The 16,568-nt window shown below is 45.3% G+C and overlaps 1 long non-coding RNA gene across 1 annotated transcript; it reads right to left on the bottom strand.

Moving 5' to 3' along the window:
- Positions 1-8,593: 8,593 nt before the first annotated feature.
- LOC139075232 (uncharacterized) lies at positions 8,594-10,862 on the bottom strand. Its single transcript, XR_011525395.1, has 3 exons — positions 10,473-10,862; positions 10,179-10,369; positions 8,594-9,233 (listed from the first exon to the last, which is right to left on the bottom strand). It is a non-coding gene; the product is annotated as an uncharacterized lncRNA (long non-coding RNA).
- Between the last annotated feature and the right edge of the window lie 5,706 nt (positions 10,863-16,568).

Below are 16,568 nucleotides of genomic sequence, written 5' to 3'. Positions count from 1 at the left end.
CAGTCTTCCTCAGCAAAAAAGAGGATTGGCAGCAGATGTTGTTAGCTCAGGGCTAATCGTCCTCAAAAATATAAAAAAGTGATATGCTGGGGCTGGGCCCATGGCTGAGTGGTTGAGTTCTGATGCTCCGCTTTGGTAGCCCAGGGTTTTGCTTTGGATCCCAGGCACAGACATGGCATGGCTGATCAGGCCATACTGAGGCAGCGTCCCAGATAGCAGAACTAGAAGGACCTACAACTAGAATGTACAACTATGTTCTGGTGGGCTTTGAGGAGAAGAAGAAAAAAAGAAGATTTGCCACAGATGTTAGCTCAGGGCCAATCTTTAAAGAAAAAAATAGTGATATGTCTTAAAAATCAATGGCATGTCATAATTTAATTGGCAGCATTTTTTTTGGTGTTAAATAATGGTGTGTCTTAAAATTGATGACATCTTAGACTTGATGGAAACTGGTATATTCTACTTTTTTATTTAATTTTTGTGATGACACATTAAAGCCATTAAAATTATGTTTTTATCGACCTTTTGTGTGTGTGTGTGTGTGAGGAAGATTGGCCCTGAGCTAATATCTCTTGCCAATCTTCCTGTTTTTTGCTTGAGGAAGATGGTCCCTGAGCTAACATCCGTGCATCTTCCTCTACTTTGTATATGGGATGCAGCCATAGCCTGGCTTGATGAGTTGTGTGTATGTCCAGGCCCAGGATCTGAACTTGTGAACCCCAGGCCACTGAAGCAGAGCGTACAAACTTGACCACTATATCACCAGGCCAACCCCCATGTTTTCACAGATTTTTTTAATGGTGTGAAGAAACGTTTGTGATATAATGGTATGTGGGGAAAAAAACAGAATACAGAATTAATGAGTTGTACATCAACCATGTAAAACTATGTCAATATTATGTTAAAGCACTATAGCACCAGCACAGAAAGAAACAGCTCAACGGGACAAAATCTAGAAACAGGTCCAAGGAGTATTTGGGAAATCAGTATTCAATGAGGTGATTTTCATATGAGAATGAAAAGAATTTTCTAAAAATGGTGTTAAATCCAATGACTAGAAATTTGGGAAAAAATAGTATTCACACTGTACATCAAAATGAACTGAATAGATTAGAAAGATTTAAACTTAAAAGTATATAAAGCTAAAAGTACTAACTAAAATGTGTGTACATATGTGTTTATAAATTTTTGAGATGAGGAAGGCATTTCTAAGTATGAAATCAAAGACATAACCACGAAGGGAAAGACTGGTACATTTACGTCATAAAAATAAGTTTTAAAATTCTGTATAGAATAAGAGAATTGAAAGACATTGAGAAAAAATTTGCAACACATATGAAACACAAAGAATGTGTGTATGCGCACAGCGTGTGAAATATCTACACACATAAATATATACATATGTACATATATACACATGAAATGCTTACTCTGTCCCAGTGTATTACATACAGTATCTCATCTAATCTCCAAAATAACCCAATGAGAGATATGTACTATTATTATCCCCATTTTACAAATAGGCAAACTGTAGCTTAAAGAGAAATTAGAGAAATTTGCTCCTGCTGCACAGCTGGTAAACAGCGGGATGGGGATTGAGCAACTAGTCAGCTAGGAATCCCAGACCATAAAGCCTCAGAGGAACAGAATTTACAAAAGAGGAAATGCAAATGATCAATATACATGAACAGTGTCTCCCTGGGGCTGGCCGGGTGGTGTAATGGTTAAGTTCCCCCACTCCACTTCAAGCGGCCCGTGTTCACAGGTTCAGATTCCAAGCACAGACCTAGCACGGCTCATCAAACCAGGCTCTGGTGGCATCCCACATAAAACAGAGGAAGCTCGGCACAGATGTTAGCTCAGCAACAATCTTCCGCAAGCAAAAGAAAAGAAGATTGGCAACAGATGTTAGCTCAGGGCCAATCTTCCTCACACACACACAAAAGTATCTCCTTGGTGGTAACCAAAGAAATACAAATTAAATAAAATAATGCAATGCCTTTTGTCACTAATTTTCAAATTAATGACTGTTAAAAATAATCAATGCAGCTGGAAAGGATGCAGGCAGGTGCCATGGGCGTACATTGTGGTTGGAATGTAAATTGGTATACTCTCTCTGCAGGCCTATTTGCAATACATATTCAAAGTCTTAAAAATGTACATCCCCTTTGATCCATACATGCCACTTCCAGTTTTGCACAGATTTACATTACAACAATATCCGTTGCTGCATGAAATAGGGAAATTTCCGAAAACAACTTAAATGTCTAATGATGAAGTGAATAAATCGTGGTGCATCTTTATCATGCATTCTCACTTAAGGCAATATCACCCCCCATGGGGGCAAAAATTTGTTCTTGAGTGTGGCAGCACTGAATACATCTTAGCTATTATAGTGGTTTGTAGCCCTTCAAAGGACCACAGGACATAAAAAGATATACTGAATATCTATGCTGTTAAAATTTCATGGCTGGGGGAGATTAGGGAAAAATTGTCTAAAAATGCTCCTTTGGGTGGCGATCATGGAACAAAAAATTGAAAAGAACTGATCTATATAATTGATTACTCAGCAGTTATTAAAAATGTTGACACAGAAGTATATTTTTTACTGGAAAGATGTTTACAATATTTCTTGAGCGAAAAAAAGCAACTTATGAAACAATAACATGGTATGGCTCAGTTTTCTGACATATATATAATTACACACATGCATAGAAAAATTGTACGTATCTGGAAAAGATATACTCCAAAATGTTTACAGGGACTTTACGTTTGGGTGGTGAGATCATGGGTGATTTTTTTTTTTTTTTGGCTTCCTGATATTTTCAATTGTTTTCGTGGTGAATACTCATCACCTGCTTATATAAAACTTTACAATTAGATATAAAGCTTTACAATTATCTTAGCAGTAAAGATTGAGAACCTCAAGACAGCTGTTTCCCCCCATCCTCCTGGCACCGCAGCCCCAGCCCCCTCCGGAACTGCTCGGTTTTTTGTTTATTTGTTCTTGGTTTTTGTGGGGGGTTTTTGGAGGAAGATTAGTCCTGAGATAACTGCTGCCAATCCTCCTCTTCTCTTTTCGCTGAGGAAGACGGGCCTGAGCTAACATCGTGCCCATCTTCCTCTACTTTATACGTGGGACGCCTACCACAGCATGGCTTGACAAGCGGTGCCACGTCCGCACCCAGATCCGAACCTGCGAACCCGGGCCGCCAAAGCGGAACGTGTGAACTTAACCGCGGCGCCACCGGGCCGGGGCCGGAACCTGGAACTGCTCTTTTGAAGCTGGAGACAGAAAGGGAGCCACGGTGGCTCGCGGTAGTGCCCGGGTATGGGGTCCCAGGCGCCGCGCCCCGTGCAGCGCGGCCGTGCCTTCCGCCTGCGTGATCGCGGTGGTGTTAAATAAGCGCGCTCCGCGGACGCCTCGGGCGGGCTCCGGAGCCTCGGAAACGAGGGCGCCCGTCCCCCGCCCGCGCGGAGGCGGAGCAGCGGGCCCGCCGGCCGCGACCTGGACGCGCCGCTAACGCGCCCTCTGCGGTCCGCCCCGCGCATCTCCCTTAGGCCGAGCGGAACAATCGTTGGTTCTGAACCCTCGCGGTATTGGCCCCGGCATCCCAGCGCTTCCTCCGGGTCACTCACTGTGGTTGACTGCTTGAGCCATGTATTCAGAATGTAGTGGTGTCCAATGTCATTCCTTACATTAAAAAAAAAATGGTAAAATGTACGTAACATAAAAGTTATCACTTTAAGTGTACAGTTCACTGGTATTAAGTACATTCACAATGTTGTGCAAGCATCACCACCCTCCTCTCCAGAACTTTTTCGTCTTCTCCAACTGGAATTCTGCCCCTGGTAAACACTAACTCCCCAGCCCCCTCTCCAGCCCTCGGGAACCTCTATTCTACTTTCCGTCTCTAGGAATTTGCCTATTCTACGTTTCCGGTATAAGTGGAACCATACAATATTTGTACTTTTGTGAATGATTCATTTCGCTTAACACAACGTTTTCAAGGTCTATTCATGTAGTAGCACATGTCAGAATTTCCTTCCAGGGGCCGGCCTGGTGGTCTAGTGGTTAAGTCCTCTGCCCCACCTCAACAGCCTGGGGTTCGTGGGTTCAGATCCCAGGCGCGGACCTACACACCTCTCATCAAGCCAGGCTATGGTGGCGTGCCACATACAAAATAGAGGAAGACCGGCACAGATGTTAGCTCAGGGCCAATCTTCCTCATCAAAAAAACTCAGAATTTCCATTTTAAAGCTGAGTGATATTCTGTGTGCATATACTACGTTTTGTTTACCCATCCGTTGATGGACATTTGGGTTGGTTCCACCTTTTAGCTGCTGTGAAGAATGCTGCTTTAAACTTTGATGTACAAGTATCTATTTGAATCCCTGCTTTCCATCCTTTCAGGTATATATCCAAGAGTGGAATTGCTGGATCCTGTGGTAATTCTGTGCTTCACTTTTTGAAGCACTACCCAACTGTTTTCCACAGAAGCCGAACCATTTTACATTCCCACCCGCAATGCACGAGGCTTTCAATTTCTCCACATCCTCACCAACGTTTGTTATTTTCTGGGTTTTTAGATAGTAGCCATCCTATTGAGTGTGAAGTGGTATCTCACTGTGGTTTTGATTTGCATTTCCCTAATGATTAGTGATTTGAGGATTTTTTCATGTGCTAATTGGCCATTTGTATATCTCCTTTGGAGAAATATCTATTCAAGTCCTTTGTCCATTTTTGAATTGGGTTGTAGTTTTTGTTGTTGAGTTATAGGCGTTCTTTATATATTCTGGATATTAATCTCTTATCAGATTTATGATTTGCAAATATTTTCTCTCATTCTGTGAGTTGTTCCTTAAATTTTTGAGTCTTTGCAATTTCACTGTCCTTTTGGAAGTTTCCTTGACCCACTGCTGACTAGCTTCTTGCATATGCATTCGTTTCACACATTCATTCACTCAACAGATGTTCTAGTGCATTCCCTGTGCTATGCTCTGGGCTGAGCACTACAGGGATGATCACGGGAGAACAGCCCCCTGCTCTGGAGGAGCTTGCAGTCTAGAGGAAGAGGGGAACAAAAGCAAATAAGTATGCAAGTCAGTCCGTGGCTATAAGTTTGGGCAAGTGCTGTGCAGGATAGCAAGAATCCCTGATGTAATTTGGGGATTGGAGAAAGTTGCTAAGAAAGTGCTTAACCTGGAATTTGACAAGTGTTGGGGCAGAGTGCCTTGGTGGAGGGAGTCTGGCTTTGAGGGCAGATGGGCCAGAGGGTTTGGCTCTTGCTGCAGGAACCACTGAAGGCTCAAGCTGTCCAGTGACATGACCCAATTCACATCCTTCAAAGATTGTTCTTGCTGCTGTGCCAAGAATCGTTTGATAAAGAGTCCCCCTTTGTCCCCCTCCAGCACTCACCGCATCCTGCCTCGCACACACAGGCACTGCTCTGGACCCCGCTCCATCACCCCTCTGTCATCTGATGAGTGCCATTGATCTCCCTGGCTGTACTCTTGTCCTTTACCTGGTCACTCTCATCACAGAGTGATTTTTTTCCTGCTAACAGCTCTACTAAGATATAGTTCACATATCATACAATTTCTTTTGTATATTCACAGAGTTGTGCAACCATCACTACATACATAAGTTTAGAACATTTTCACCGCCCACAAAAAGAAACCCTATACCGGGCCAGCCCGGTGGCACAGCAGTTAAGTGCACACGTTCCACTTCAGTGGCCCAGGGTTCGCCAGTTTGGATCCCGGGTGTGGACATGGCACCACTTAGCACGCGATGCTGTGGTAGGCGTCCCACGTATAAAGTAGAGGAAGATGGGCACGGATGTTAGCTCAGGGCCAGTCTTCCTCAGCGAAAAGAGGAGGATTGGCAGATGTTAGCTCAGGGCTAATCTTCCTCAAAAAAATAAAAAATAAAAATAAATTTAAAAAAAGAAACCCTATAACCATTATCAGTCCAGAGTGATCTTTCAACACCGCAAATCAGATGGCGTAACTCCCCTGCTTTACGTCCTTCAGTGGCTCTCACCAACTTCAAATTAAGTCATCTCTTGGCTATGGTCTACAAGGTCCTGCATGATGTCGCTTCTCCATACCTCCTCGTCTTCTCATTACCTTCCTCTCATTGTCCACCCCCTTCTCTACACTCCAGTCACACTGACCTCCTGGCTGCTCTTTTCCACCCACAGACCTTTGCAAATGATGTTTCCTCGGCCTGGAGCACTCTCCCCAATAGCTCATCATCACCAGCTCCTTCTTCGGGTCTCTCTCTATTAAGCTCCTCTGTTCATTTCCTTCATAGTGTTTCTACACTCCGTGATTATCTTGTTTATTTATGTGATTACTTTTTATTGCCTGTTCCCCACACTAGAATGTCGGTTAAATGGCTATCACCAGCACTGAACGGAGTGCCTGGCTTGCAGGAGGCATCAACAAGTGCGGGCCAGATAAGAGAAGTAAGGGAGAGAGGGACAAGGTCATATGAAGGTCAGTGGCTTGAAGTGGATGAAGTGCCTGGAGTAGACGAAGATGGGGAGAGCTGGAGGCAGGCAGAAGAGACGGGCGTGTCAGTAGATCCAGTCTGAACAGCAGAAACAGGAAACCAATACAGGATTTATTCCAGGAAATAAAAATGATGTTTCATTTTCCCAGAAATTAAGAAAAATCATGTGATTATATCCTCAAAAAGGCACTTGATAGAATTCTCTATTTATTGCTAATAAAATTATAAGTTAAATAGGAATCGAAGGAAAATACTTAAATAGGATGAAGACGATTTACCAAAACCCAAAAGGATAAAGCAAACTAAATAGGATATCAAAGTTGTTTCCACTAAAATCCAGATCGAGACAGGGATAGGCACTACAGTTTAAGATTGGTTTGGAAGGTCTAGCTAGACAATGCAATTAGAACGGGTTTACATTATTTTAAAGTTCAATTGGAGAATAAATGCCTGAGTAGATCCCGGAATATTGTGAATAGAAAAATGGGGGCGGAGACTGACCAAGACACAGACAAGCAGAATTTAAAAATAGCAGTAGAGGGGCCGGCTGGATGGTGCAGAGGTTAAGTGCGCGGTTCCGCTTCAGCGACCTGGGGTTCACCGGTTTGGATCCCAGGTGCGGACATGGCACCATTTGGCAAGCCATGCTGTGGCAGGCATCCCACATATAAAGTAGAGAAAGATGGGCACGGATGTTAGCTCAAGGCCAGTCTTCCTCAGCAAAAAGAGGAGGATTGGCAGCAGATGTTAGCTCAGGGCTAATCTTCCTCCAAAAAAAAAAAATGGCAGTAGATATATATGAGGGATTAATAATATATGGCTCAGACGGCATTTCTGCTGAGTGGAAAAAGAGATGATTTATTTGATGGATGGTGCTGATGTTATTGTCCATGCTTACAGGGAAAAACAAATGGTGGATTTTGCCCCTCAGCAGACATTTGGCAATGCCTGGTGACATTTTGGTTTTCACAACTAAGGGGTGCTATTGATATCTAGTGAGTAGAGGCTGGGAACGCTGCTAAACATCCTACAATGCACAGGACAGGTCCCACAACAAAGAATTACCTGGCCCCAAATGTCAATAGCGCCGTGGTTGAGAAATCATGCTCTAAAATAACTCAAAACACCAGACTACCTTTCTACTGTGTTAAAGATTTCACCATAAACATCTAAATATAAAACAATTAAGGGGCCGGCCCAGTGGCACAGTGGTTAAGTGCACACATTCTGCTTCGGTGGTGGCCTGGGTTAGCAGGTTCGGATTCTAGGTGCGGACATGGCACCGCATGGCAAGCCATGCTGTGGGAGGTGTCCCATGTATAAAGTAGAGGAAGATGGGCACGGATGTTAGCTCAGGGCCAGTCTTCCTCAGCGAAAAGAGGAGGACTGGCAGCAATTAGCTCAGGGCTAATCTTCCTCAATAAAATAAAATAAAACAATTAAGATAATAGAAGAAAAAACAAAAAAATGCATAACTTTGGGGTGGAAAAAACCTCCCTATGTAAGTCTGGAAACCAAGAAGACAAAAAGAAAAATACGTATTTGACTACATACAAATTTTAAGTTTTCCCAGAAAAAGATACAATAAGAAACATAAGCAAATGATAGACTGAGACCAACTTTATAAAATATGTGAAAAACAAAAGGTCAGAGCCCTAAGGTGCGGGGGGGTGGCCTGGTGGTGCAGCGGTTAAGTGCACACATTCCACTTCGGTGGCCCAGGGTTCACCAGTTTGGATCCCTGGTGCGGACATGGCCCCACCTTGGCAAGCCATGCTGTGGTAGGCATCCCACGTATAAAGTAGAGGAAGATGGGCATGGATGTTAGCTCAGGGCCAGTCTTCCTCAGCAAAGAGAGGAGGATTGGCAGCTGATGTTAGCTCAGAGCTAATCTTCCTAAAAAAAAAAAAAAAAACCCTAAGGTGCAATGGTACTAACGATTTTAATAGACCAGTAAGAAGCCAGGACGTGTGAATGGCCTGAAGCTTATGAATAGTAGTTCTGTTACTGGACACAAATATAGGTTCTTCACCCACCACACAAGAGGAGCCAAATAAAACCTGAACACCAGGCTTACGGCAAGGAAAGGTTTTTATTTCAGGCGATGTCAGCCGGGAGACAAGAGTGAGCCCTCAAATTTCTCTCATCTCCCCAAAAGATGGGAGGCAAGGGGTTTTAAAGCTTGCAAGGAATGTGGCTGCTTGTAGGAAAAGGGCTGGTGAGCTAAGGGAATCCACAGGTGGGTGTCCTTGTCTGCCTCCGTGGAGGGAGGATTCTGGCGCCAGACAGCCAAAGAGTAAGCAGTAAAGGGGATGAGTGCTTTCGGTTTTAACCCCACATGTGCTGGATTAACACACGGGGACCAATATCAGGGCCAGTGTCAGTTCAACATCTCAAGTAGTCAGGGAAATGCAGACGAAAGCATTGAAGAATGATTCATGTCCACAGTCCCTATCCTCAACCCAAAATTCGCAAAGTTCTGAAGACCAGAAAGATGTCTGGGCTTTGCTAGGTTTGAGGCTATTTCATTCAGCAGCAAGACTCAACGTGGACTAATCCACAGGTATTTGCAGTCTTGACTCGTCTTGCTTGATAAGAATATTTTTTACATTCTGCTGCAGAACCATTAATTAATGTGTTTCATCAGGAGGTGCTGCCTTGGAGTCTGATGGGGGTGTCATATAACGTCCTAAAATCCAGGAAATTCTGCATTCTGAAACATAAGTAAAGATTTTGAATGAGAGCTTATAGATCTGTAGTCTCTAGGGCTGTCAAGGATGCAGAGGCAGAGAAGCACGAATTGACTGATTTTCAAATATGAAAACAACTTAGTATCTCTGGGATAAATCCTACTCAGCCATGATGTGTTATCTTTTTACGTAATGTTGGATTTGATTTGCTGGTGATTTGTAAGGATGTTTAGGTCTATATTCACGAGGGCTATGGTCTGCAATTTTTTAAAATTTTTTTCTGCTTTTTTTTTGGTCCCCAAATCCCCCCTGTACATAGCTGTATATTTTAGTTGTAGGTCCCTCTAGTTGTGGCATATGGGATGCTGCCCCAGCGTGGCCCATGAGCAGTGCCATGTCCACACCCAGAATCCGAACCAGCAAAACCCTGGGCTGCTGAAGCAGACCACGCGAACTTAACCACTTAGCCATGGGATCGGCCCCTGCAATTTTCTTTTTGCAATACCTTCCCAGGTTTCTGTCCTTGGTAATGCTGGCCTCAGCAAAGAAAGTATCAGTGTTCCTCCCGCCTCTATTCTCTGCAAGTGTTTGTATGAGATTGACATTTATTGGCCTGGTGGCGTAGTGGTTATGTTCCCGCGCTCCACTTCAGCAGCCCTGGGTTCACAGGTTCGGTTCCTGGGCATGGTCCTAGCACCACTCGTCAGTCATGCTGTGGTGGTGTCCCACATAAAAAATGGAGGAAGACTGGCACAGATGTTAGCTCAGAAACAATCTTCCTCATGTAAAAAAAAAAAGAGAAAGATTGACAACAGATGTTATCTCAGGCCAATCTTCCTCACCAAAAAAAAAAAACAAAACAAAACAAGATAGGCATTTATTTCTGCTTGATAAAATTGACCAGTGAAATCAGTGGGCTTGGATTTTTCTTTTGGGGAAGGTTTGGATAACAAATTCAATTTCTTTACCTGTGTTTCTTTTTAACAAGAAGGCCCATGGTAAGTACTTCCACATCTGTCTCCATGGTCAAATCTCGGTCATGTGCTCAGCCCCAGCCAACCGCAGGCAGGCAGATGGCTCTGTCATGATTGGCTTAGAGAAGTCAGGATTTACCCCTGAACCAGGGCATCTCCTCCGATGGTGGAACCCAAACAGAGTTCTGTTGGCACAGAAGTGGGAAATAAGGATTATGCAGGCAGCCCAGTGGCTGCTATGGAATGAGAAGGGGAAAAGGAAGAAAATTTGAAAGACTGAGGAATTACCCAAAAGACTAAGTTACATCCAGAGAGACCGTCACCATTACAGAGCAAGTGTGCTCTGTTCCCTTCAGGAGGAATGGGGCTCAGAGCAGGACCAGCTTGGATTCGAGGACACTTGACCTGCCATCCATCGTTCAGGAATGAATTCTGGACTCTCGGGGCTCACAGTCTCAAGGGAAATAATCGGCCTAGCTGCCTGTGTGCTAGTTCGCTTCTACCCTGTTTGGTTTCAGAAAGAATTTAGGATGCACTCGTCAACGTGGGCCAGGCTGTGCTGCAATAACCACCGAAACCTCAGCGGCTTAACACAACAACGTTGATTTTTCACTGCTCATCCCACACACCCATCTTCAGTCAAGGGGCTCTGCTCCATCTCGCCTCCCTCGAACGCTTAGGCTGATGGAGCCTCCACCATCTGGAACCACCACTATGGCCCTTAGAGGCCTCTGCCCAAAAGTGACACATATGCTTCTGCCAACAGTTCATTAACCAGATAAGTCACATGGCCAAAGCTTTCCTCAGGAGGCCGGAGGTGAAAGCTCCCCATGGGCCTGAAAGGAGAGGAATGAGATGTGTCAGTGAACAATTGGAATGACCACCCTCGGCGGCGTGTCTCCTCTCACAGGAAAGACACAGCACCTGTTTGGCAGCACAGCTTAATCTCATGGAGCCTTTGAATGACTGAGCTCAGTCAAAACCCGCCCAATCAAGCAATCAGTCAGGAGACATGTGGGTCCCCAGAGAGCCTGGCCTGTCAGTAACACCCACGCTGCACTAAAGTCCTTGTGTGCCTCACCTTCCACACCCTTCCCCCTGGGTTCTTCCCATTCAGGGCTGAGTCTGTCAACTGATAAGACCTAGTGTTTTGGTCCTGGACTTTGACAAATAATTATTTTAGAGTTGAGTTATTGCTGAGTCAAGAGTCTGGGCTAGTCTAAAAGATAAAGGGAAGCCCGTAGTCAGGCCCAAGGGCAGAGCAAAGTCACTTGGAGTGGTGTGGGAGGGAGTGTTTGGGGGTACCTTCCAGCTGAGCGGAAGGAATCACTTTTGGGAGGGACATTCACAAGCTGGGTTATGGGGGAGAGGGGGAGGAAATGCAAGTTCAGGCAGTTAGGTTCAATGACTATCTCAGGGCCAGACCCCATTGCTGGGTGCTTCACCATCTCTGCCTCGTTGGGGCCTCTCAGAAATCCCAAACTCCCAAGAACCAGGTTCAGAGATGTGCACAGTCAGAGAGTGGGCAGAGTGGAACTAGACTACAGGCCATGTCCAAACCCAGTGCCCCTTCCACCATGCCAGCCAGTCAGAGGGCCAAGGGCACCTGGTCGAAAGGAACACTAGGAGTTGCAAGCTCCAGCGGGGAAGTTGGGCCTGCACTCCAGGGCTGCAGCAGAGTTCTGTGCACCTGCACCTGTGCAAAATCTACCCAGGATGGTCTCCTAGAGGGGCTGGAATAAAAAGTGAGTGGGAGCAAGAGGGTCTGAAGAGGTGCACATGACCTCAGAACCCCATCTAAGAAAGGGACCTAAAGGAAACAGAGGACCCTAAGGAAACCACCCATACTATTACTGTTACCGCCAAAAGGGATCCTTTACTTGCTGCAAAGACAAGCCAACTGTCAAGAGGCAAGGTGGTAGGAGAGAAAGGGTCTTTTTATTACAGCTTGCTAGCAAGGGGGAAGATGGTGGACTAGCGTCCTAAAGAACCATCTTAAAACTAAAACATTTTGAAGCAGTTATAGGGCAAATGGGCTGAAAAGGGGGTCTCAGAATGTTGACCATCTGGTGTTGTAGTCCTTGAGATGCCAGATCATCCCTTTCTCTTGTCACGAGTGACAGATACCAGTGGAGGGCTCTTTTCCGGAGGTTGTCACACCCCTGGGAAAACTTAAAGAACAAAGTTATTGCCTTATCACAATAGGAAGGTCTACGTATAAGCCAAGGCTACGAAAATAGCAGAGCACGCATATTTCTCACAAGCAGCACAAGAACTGGAAGCATGGTCTCAAAGAGATACTTGTACGCCCATGTCCATAGCAGCAGTATTCACAATAGCCAAAGCATGGAAGCAACTGATGTGTCCATTGACAAATGAATGGATAAACAAAATGTGGTGTAGCCATACAATGGAATATTATTCAGCCCTAAAAAAGGGGGTCTGGAAATTCTAACACATGCTACAACATAGATGAACCTTGAGGATATTATGCTAAGAGAAATCAGCTGGTCACAAAAGGACAAATACTGTATGATTCCACTTATATGAGGTACTTAGTCAAATTCATAGAAACAGAAAGTAGAACGGTGGTTACTAGGGGCTGAAGGGAGGGAGAAATGGGAAGTTGTTGTTTACTGGATACAGAATTTCAGTTTTGCAAGATGGTTCTTGCAAACCAAATTCTGGTTTTTTATTACCAAGTTCCAGAAAAGTGTTCGGGAGGTAGAAGGTGGTGATGGCTGCACAACAGTGTGAGTGTACTTAATGCCACTGAACCGGACACTTAAAAATGGTTAAGATGGTAAATTTTATGTGTATTTCATCACAACTTTTTTTTTTTGAGGAAGATTAGCCCTGAGCTAACATCTGCTGCCAATCCTCCTCTTTTTGCTGAGGAAGACTGGCCCTGAGCTAACATCTGTGCCCATCTTCCTCTACTTTATATGTAGGACGCCTGCCACAGCATGGCTTGCCAAGCGGAGCCATGTCCGCACCTGGGATCCAAACCGGTGAACCCCAGGCCGCTGAATTGGAACGTGTGCACTTAACTGCTGCGCCACCTGGCCGCCCTCTCTAATTTCTAATTAAATCTCTTTAATGGTTAAAAGGAAAATTCAAGCTTCCTTTTTTTCTCTCCTTTTGAAAAAAATTTATTACAGAAAATATCAACCATATACAAAACTAGAGAGAATACTCTAAGGAACCCTCATGTACCCATCACCCACCTTCTATAATTAACAACTTATGACCAAACCTTTTTCATCTATACTCCCACCCACTACCCCCACCCACATCCTAGAATATTTGGAAGCAAATTTCCAGACATCTTGAAGCCGGGTACCTGAGAGTTACTGTACATATTCAATAAGAACATGATTACCTTTTGAGCTTATTCCCAACACAGACATAGTTGAAGACAAGTTAATCTTGTCAATTTGCTGTTTTCTTGTTTTACCTGAGAGGTAACTCAAGGGTCACAAGGATTTATGAGCTTGTTTTATAGAAGGAAAAGAGCACCTTCAAGGAAGTTATGATCACCAGATGACCAGCCCCCAGTATTGCCCAAGGGCTTATCTGGATTGAAAGACACACAGATTATCCCTTTGTTTCTCTGAAACTCCTCCTGCCAAGCCCTCGGCTCTATAAAACTCTCTGCTTTCTTCTGTTGTTAAGGCAGATTTGAGAGAACCTAGCCTCCTGCCTTCTCGTTTTGGCCAATTGAATAAACCTTCATCCATCTCCAAGCAGCCTGTCTCACTGATGGGCTTACTGTGCAGGGGCACACAAACTTGAGATTAAGAGGTTGGTATCAATCTTATCATTTTATCTGTAAATATTCACACTTTCTAAAAGATGAGGACTAAAAAATAATAACCTTGTATAACATGCTCAAATATTCAGTCCATTTTCATCTTTCCTTGACTGTCTTGTGCTGTCTTTCTTGGTAGTACGTGTTATATTTTAGTTTGTTTGTTTGAAAATCAGGAGCCAAATAATGTCCACATACTGTGACCGGTTGATACATCTCTTAAGTCTCTTCACAGATCTGCTCAAGTCTTGAGGCTCCAGGGCCCACTCCCCCATCTGTCTTTCACTTCTCAGGCCACACCCAAGCCATTGACTGGCCTTGTACTTTCTCTCTGTGGAGTTGTGGGACGATGCTGGTGTAGCCCCAGGACACGGATCTCGAGAGTCCATGCCCAGCCCCAGCCCCAGCCCCTGTTGAGCGCACAGAGGCCCTGTGACCCCACTTCCCTTACTTCAATTCAGCAGTAGCTGATTAGAGCTAGGTTGGACACGGACCAGTTTCAAACGGATTGAATATTTGATGATACTACAGTATTGTTAAATTTTTGTAGGTGCAATATATTAGGAGGGGACAGAAAGCTGCAGACATGCTATTGGTGGTGGCTCCCAAGGGGGCAGGGGCCAAGGCTCCTGCTCTGTAGCTCCAGGGGCAGCCAAGGCCAGTCCCAGCCCTACGCCACTCCTGCTCCCAGGGTCCCATGAGACACCCCCTCCCTCCCGGTTGGCACTGTTCCCGGTGACCAAGCAGGCTCTGTGAGCCTTTGGTCCCTGCCCAGTCCCCTCTGGTTGCCATAGACTTCTATGGTAATCCTGTCCCACACGTGTGCAGGGGCACATGGGACACCGCGGACACAGGCTTCTGAGTGATTGAGTCCCCATGCTAGACATGGCTGAGAATCATCAGCAGGCAAGGCAGTACACAGACGGCCTCCCAGACTGATCAGGCGAGGGGGTCAGTCATAGCAGGAGTGGTCGCAGGAGCATGAGGTAAGAGAGGAGACATACATGTGCTGGAACTGACGGGACAGGCAGGGGCAAGGGTAAAGTGATGATGGGAGGTGTTCAGAGCTAAGTCAGATGGGGCTAGAAAAGTAGAAAATGGGGCAAGGCTGGGAACACTTTGCTCCTGGCTAGACATGGGGCAAGCAGGTGGTTTTCTGGAAAACACCCCCGGCCAGGTATGACTAGACAGCCGGGGTGCCCTACGAAAGGCAGGAGGGCACAACCCCCCATCCTAGCGAATGCAAAGACAATGCACTAGCCCTCGGGACACGTGATCATCACCTGCACCCGCTAGGCAGTCACAGCTGCTCTTCTCCCTTTATCCTACACGTGTTCTCACCAGCACTTCTGTCCCAGGATTTGCAGGCTGTTTCCCAGACAGACACTGTTTTTCAGATATAGTTTGCTTTTTCTCTTAATAGCTGTGCTGCTGTTTTTTTTTAAAGATTTTATTTTTCCTTTTTCTCCCAAAGCCCCCAGTACATAGTTGTGTATTTTTAGTTGTGGGTCCTTCTAGTTGTGGCATGTGGGATGCCACCTCAGCATGGCCTGACGAGTGGCGCCATGTCCGCACCCAGGATTTCAACCTGCGAAACCCTGGGCCCCACAGCGGAGCGCCTGAACTTGACCACTCAGCCCCGGGCCTGGCCCCACTGTGCTGCTTCTTACACTCCTCTAGCTAATATTCCATTCTGGACCCCAATCTCTACACGGTCACCACTGGCCATTTCTTCTTCATTTTTTTATTGCGGTAAAATACACACGACATAAAATTTACCATCTCAACCATTTTTAAGTGTACAGTTCAGTGGTATTAAACACATTCACACTGTTGTGCAGCCATTCCCATACATCTTTTCATCTTGTAAAACTGAAACCACTGACCATTTTTACTGGCCCATGTTACAGTCCCAGCTGCCAACCATCACCTGGGTGATGGGGTGGGTTGAGGAGCAGAGCACCCTGGCTTCAGGTAGAGGTCCTGTTCTCATCACTTACTGCTTGCTGAGCCTGCTTTCAGTTCCGGGTATGGGGTGAATGTGCTCCCCCAAATTCATATGTCAAAACCCTACCCCTCAATGTGATGCTGTTAGGAGGTGGGGCCTTTGGGAGGTGATGAGGATTAGATGAGGTCATGATGGGGAGCCCTCACGATGGGATTAGTGCCCTTATAGGAGTCACAAGAGAGCTTGCTTCCCCACTCTACTCTCTGCCATGAGGAGACCATGACAAGTTGGCCCTCACCTGACCATGCTGGGACCCAGCCTCCAGAACTGTAACAAATTTCTATTCATACGTAAGCTAGACAATCTATGGTATTTTGTTATAGTGGCTGGAAATAAGCACCCCAAAGGCCTGAACTTGCTCAGTCATTGTCCCTTCATTTCTCTGCATGCTGTGCCTCAGCATGCATGGTACTGCCCAGTCTCCTTGTTAGTATTTGTGGCTGGTACACATTCTCTGGCATGCAAAGAAATGCAGTTTTTAAAGGTTTTTCTATCACTCAATTTGTCAGTCAAACCTGCCGCTTCAGTGCAATGGTAGATGCTTCCCCACCATTTGGAGTTTTCT

Source organism: Equus przewalskii, chromosome 13 (genome assembly GCF_037783145.1).
Source record: "Equus przewalskii isolate Varuska chromosome 13, EquPr2, whole genome shotgun sequence".
In the NCBI taxonomy this organism is placed as follows: domain Eukaryota; kingdom Metazoa; phylum Chordata; class Mammalia; order Perissodactyla; family Equidae; genus Equus; species Equus przewalskii.
The sequence above is the reverse complement of the archived record's forward strand: the minus strand, read 5'-3'. Positions and strand labels throughout refer to the sequence as shown.